This window comes from Asparagus officinalis, chromosome 6 (assembly GCF_001876935.1).
Source record: "Asparagus officinalis chromosome 6, Aspof.V1, whole genome shotgun sequence".
NCBI classification, from domain to species: Eukaryota; Viridiplantae; Streptophyta; class Magnoliopsida; order Asparagales; family Asparagaceae; genus Asparagus; species Asparagus officinalis.
Genome location: NC_033799.1, coordinates 63,372,308 through 63,378,299, shown reverse-complemented (window position 1 = coordinate 63,378,299; position 5,992 = coordinate 63,372,308). Strand labels below are relative to the sequence as shown.

Below are 5,992 nucleotides of genomic sequence, written 5' to 3'. Positions count from 1 at the left end.
TGGGAGGTAGAAGCATCGATTCGGGCTTGAACCTCCTCTAAAGTACTGGCAGACAATCTGGTCACCGAAGCTCCTTTATTGGTCAGGTTCTGGAATAAATACTCCGCACAAAATACTTGTTTGATGCCACCTCCTCGAGCCCCTGTCTGCTGCATACAAATGTGGAAGTGACACATGACTTCCCAAAGAGTAGAATAAATTCCGGGGCTTGTTTTTCTCAAAATCTTAAGTTCCATTTATCCTGGAACGAATTCTTCATACGGAAGATCCCCGAGAAGAAGACCCGAGACATGGTGCATCTCATGAAGAGCAAAGCCTAACTCTCCCACCAAGGTGAAGAAAGTACAGGTCTCGGAATTATACCTCTCTAATATAGAGAAGAAATGAAAGTGGCTCTGAATGATCCCAAATTTAGTAGCCGTACCGGAATCTCTAGGCCAGCTTGGATAAGAGGCGTTTCCAATTCCTCCAAAATAAATTTGGTCATCCGGGTCCACCACCCTGTCACCGGAGAATGAACCTAGCCAGGAGTTCTAAACCCTTGCATGAGAAACTCTCCTTTCTTTGCCATAAACTTTTTGACAAAGGTGTTCGCCGGGCTGGCCACTTCACCAACAGGGTACTCTTTAGCGAACAAGCCTGGGCGTAGAGCTATCACCTGTCTGTTATAACCAACTGTGTGGACCCCTTGAAAAGTTAGGGTTCCGAGAAGAACTCCATCCTGATCCTTAACGAGGTTCCAATCCATACGCCTTGGGATGGAAGCGCACTGAAAGTATGATATGGGGAACATCCTCTCCATATTGGGCAAGAAAAGGTTACGGTCTCCAACTTTCCGTAGCCACTTGTAGTCCCCATCATAAGCAACGCCTGCCTCAAAGTCAACAAAATCCCCGAAGAGGAATCCGGGTTTGACTATCGGTTTACGGCTCAGGTTCTTAAGTCTAGCGTTCGTAACCAATGTCCTAAGAGTTTCAGGAGAAGCTTGGGTGATTAGTTCCACATGGCTCTTCTCCGTAATTCGGAAAACTGTGAGTTCTCGGCGCAGGTTGAATGTCATGTTCAGATCCACACCACCTTCATATCCAAAATGATGGCGAAAGGGGAGAGGCTCGCTGGTATGACGCACTACAAAACAAAGAAAAGGGTTAGACAATGCAAGAGGCAAATCAGAAGCGGAGATCGAACCTCGCGTCAAAAATCTTAGATGCGGAGATCAAACCTCACGTCGAAAATCTCAAATGCGGAGATCAAACCTCGCGTTAAAAATCTCAGACGCGGAGATCCAACCTCGCGCCAAAAATCTTAGACGCGAAGATCCAACCTCGCGTCGAAAATCTTAGACGCGGAGATCAAACCCCGTGTCGAAAATACTAAATGACAGAGTCCAGCTCCGCATTATTGAAATGAGTCTCCTCGTTGATTCAGAGATCAGAACTCGCCGTAGCGAGTTTTGACGACCACAGAAGTTATACTCACCCCCGATTAAAGGGAGTTGAGGCGGCGACACGCTCGCTTGAGTCACGACACCACCGGCCGATGCAGATGCCAACGAACCCTGAGCCAAGGTGACATCGGATCTGGAGGGTCGAGAGACGATCTTCTTATTAGGCGCCATGGATTTCGGTCGAGAGAGAAGAGGAACAATGCTCGCCGGAGATGAGAACGAAAATCTTCGTTGAAATTTCAAGAAGAGTCGAATGACTCTTGATTTGACCTCAGTAGTCTATTTATAGACAGCTATAAGCTGTCAAATCAGAACGGGATTCTAGGCTAGAATCCCGCCCAAACGTGATTTTCAGCATTCGAGTTGGTTGAACTTCCGAACGCGGAATTCACCCACGCGCGGAATTCACCTACGCGTTCTAATTCTCAAACGCAGATCTCACCCACGCGTTCCAATCCTTAAATGCAAAATTTATCTATGCATTTGGACCGCTATAATAGCAGCCTCTCGACTGCCAAGGCTACGACACAGTCCCAGATAAATAGAAGAAGAGCTAACAGCGATCATCAAGGTGACCAAAGCCGAGAAGAAACAGACGACTCGGCTGTGTAGTCTATTGGATGAGTACAGATAAATTATAATCAACAACATTAAAATCATCTGGCTCGATCCGACGCACAACTCATTCTTCTAAGTGTCTTAACATTCCCACAAAGATTAATAAAGCCAGGAGCTGCACATAACTTATTCTTCTAAGTGGCTTAACATTCCCACAAAGATTAATGAAGGCTCGATCCGACGCACAACTCATTCTTCTAAGTGGCTTAACATTCCCACAAAGATTAATAAAGCCAGGAGCGACGCATAACTCATTCTTCGAAGTGGCTTAACATTCTCACAAAGATTAATGAAGCCAGGAGCGGCGCATAACTCATTCTTCTAAGTTTCGATCCGACGCGCAACTCATTCTTCTAAGTGGCTTAACATTCCCACAAAGATTAATAAAGCCAGGAGCGGTGTATAACTCATTCTTCTAAGTGGCTTAACATTCCCACAAAGATTAATGAAGGCTCGATCCGACGCGCAACTCATTCTTCTAAGTGGCTTAACATTCCCACAAAGATTAATGAAGCCAGGAGCTGCACATAACTCATTCTTCTAAATGGCTTAACATCCCAACGAAGATTAAATGAAGACACGATCTGATGCGCAACTGATTCTTCTAAATGGCTTAACATCCCAATAAAGAGTAATGATGATATTGCTAAAATCGTCACCCCAGTTGAGCTGATCAAGAAAGGAGATAAAGTGGATTCCTCTGAGGCTGCCCTCCTGACTAAATGTAGGATAAAGCCCCTCTCATGTGGGCTTGCGATTCTCTCTGTCTATAACAATGGATCTGTCTTAAGTCTAGAGGTGCTCAACCTCACGGAGGATGACCTCGTTGACAAGTTTACAGCTGGTGTTTCTATGGTCGCTTCGCTATCCTTGGCTCTCTCTTACCCAACTCTTGCAGCTACGCCTCACATGTTCGTCAATGCCTACAAGAACGTCCTTGCTGTTGCTGTTGACACTGAATACACCTTCCCATAGGCTGAGAGGGTAAAGGAGTATCTAAAGGATCCGAGCAAGTTTGTTGTTGCTGTTATCTCTATTGCATCTGCTGAGAATGCTGCTGCTCCTGCCTCTAAGGAAGAAGAGAAGAAGGACGAGCCTGTCAATGAGTCTGACGATGACTTGGGATTTAGTTTGTTTGACTAAGTTCATTGTCATCAAGACTCAAAAGTTACGTTGTTTGGTTTGGGGTAACATAATTTTAACATTACAACAACCAGATTCGCGACGTCTTCAAATCAGACAAAGTGAACAATCAATCCACTAAATTTTAGGATCCAAAGTATTCTGAAAATTCGTCCCAGTCAACCGTGAACTTTTGAAAACTTTGGAAGGGGTTCTGTAGGCTGTCTAAAAATCACAATGGATAGCTGATCCCTATTAAGCTCTAACAATAAAAGTTACAATCAAATAGCTTTCATGCTAACAAACGAAAGCTGCAAATGGATGACTTTTCACATAGAGCGAGAAGAGTTACAATTCAATGACACTTCCGACAACTGATGAAAACTCTATTCATCAGTCTTCACAATCTACAGTGAAGTTACAATCTGACGATTTTCACACCCCACTACAGCTAATGCGAGGATTACTGAACAATGGTCCTTGCAACGCTCTACAGAAGAAGTTACAAATCAACTAGCTCATTCTAAAACGCGGAACTCATCTTCGCATTATAATTCTTGAAATGCAGGCGACCCCCGTGTTTCCAAGCTGCAACAAGCAAAACACGAGCGACCCTCGTGTTTTTGACGTTCAATCAACACCCAACCTCGCGTCTCAATTCCAAGACGCGAAGTTAGGGTTCTGAACGCCAAATTAGGCGTTTGACTCATTCAAATATGAGTCGAACGGTTTCAGAATCGTTTTCCCCACGATCTGAGAAAATCACGTCCACCTAGGAGCGGATTTAGAGGACAGTTATAACCTCTTATCCACCTATAAAAACTCAACAAACTCAACCGAGTAGAGAGGTCAGTTTTTTTGGCTGATTGGTTGAAGATTTGGCAATCAAAACCACAAGAGGTTGGATCTTTTAGCATCTAAACCACACGTGGAGGCGGGGAGTTAGGGATTTTTTTTCTCTGGAGATAGTAGAGGCGGATTCTTTGGAGATAGAGGATTTAATTCAGATTCTGAAGATCAAATTGAGGAGGATCTTTCAGCAACAACAGAAAATATGCTTGGTCATGAACCGGATTTTCGGTTTTAACAACTCTTTTCACAGAGTTTTAACTCATTCTGAGTTCTAAAACTCGTTATGAGTTATTCTTCAAACTTACCATAAAAGTTTATTGTTCCCACGAGATAAAAGACGGTCGGATCGTCAACGGAGAGCAAATACGACGCAAGCAATCGAAGGAGGCATTCTATCGCTACTGAAAAGAACCCAGTTTTAAACAAAGGGGAGAATCAAATTCGTTCTCCTCTCTTTTGTAATCGAATTGTAATCGAGATCGAAGGAATACAAGTCAATTTTTTTTTTCAATTCTTTTATTACAAAATTTTCCACAAACAAGGATTTGTCAAAAATCCTAAGTCCACGTCTAACACGCATTGCCGGTTAGTCTTTGACCGTAAAAACAACAAAAGCCTATATATTCAATATTGTGACAGGTTATTATTAATAACGCCGTAATCCGTGCTTTACACGCGCGGGGAGTTTTATCCCGAATCCTAAGTAGGGATAAGTCAACACCTAACACGCATTACCGGTTTAGTCTTTTACTGATTGAAGAAGATACCAGAATACCAGTCTGGGGCATTTTATCCCGAAGCCTAAGTAGGGATGAGTCAGCGCTTAACCCGCGTTGCTGGGTGGTTCGTTCCCGTAAAAACAACCGAGTCTACGTATTCAGCATCGTAGCAACAAAAATCCATGCCTTTTATGCATGGAGAATTTTATATCGAATCCTGAGTAGGGATAAGTCAACGCCTAACATGCATTGTCGGTTTAGTCTTTTACCGATTGAAGAAGATACCAGAATCCAAGTCTGGGGACTTTTATACTGAATCCTAAGAAGGGATAAGTCAGCGCCTAACACGCGTTGTCGGGTAGTCTATTCCTGTGAGAAGGACAAAGCCTACGTATTCAATATTGTAGCACTAAGAGAGTTAACTCTTTTAGTACAACGTTACGTGCAGAACGGATTTAAACAATCTGCATGCTAGCCCGACTCAAACGGTAGTCGGTAAAGGCTCATCAAACCCGTTGATGGCTAAAAATTTGCCAAAAATTCTATAAATACAAGTCAACTACGTATCAGCTTCATTAGTTGGTCTCGTGACATGAGCATCCAACAACTCCGGAATGAGATCCATACCTGCAGATGAATCAGCGTTAACAGTTGGTCCTGCAGCCCCAGTATTTAGGACCGCCACGCTCCAACGCCTTAAGAGCTTAAACTGTGTAGACTCCAGCAAACGTACGAGTATAAACTATGCTAACACTGATCGATACAAAACCCTAAGGTCAACGCCGGTCAACGCATAGCCCAAGGTCAACGCCGATCAACACGTTGCGATGCAGCTGATTAGTTCAAAGTTAACTCAATGACGCAAGCCAAAATCAACTTATCAATTTCGATTCAAGACCTTAACAACGGTCAGACGATAAACGCAACACCAAAAATTTTTTAGCTATTCAACAAAATACTGAATAGACTAAAAAGTGGAGAAGTCAAGAACTGAAGCTAATTATAGGTCCTTTGACACCGATTGAAGGTGGTAGGGGTCTATCACATCCAAAGCATTTTAGACTCATCTATAAAAGGACGAGGTTGAAACACTTTGGAGAGGGTATCTGTAGGCATCTAAAATTTCTTATGAGAGCCCGCACGAAACTCAAAGCAAAGAGTGGATGAATCAAGAAGGTTCACGTCAATTAGCTCACACGCGTCGGTCAACACGCACACGTCAATCAGTTCATGT

At 43.4% G+C, this 5,992-nt stretch overlaps 1 pseudogene; it reads left to right on the top strand.

The window, feature by feature from the left end:
• Positions 1,094-3,208, top strand: LOC109846244 (annotated as a pseudogene).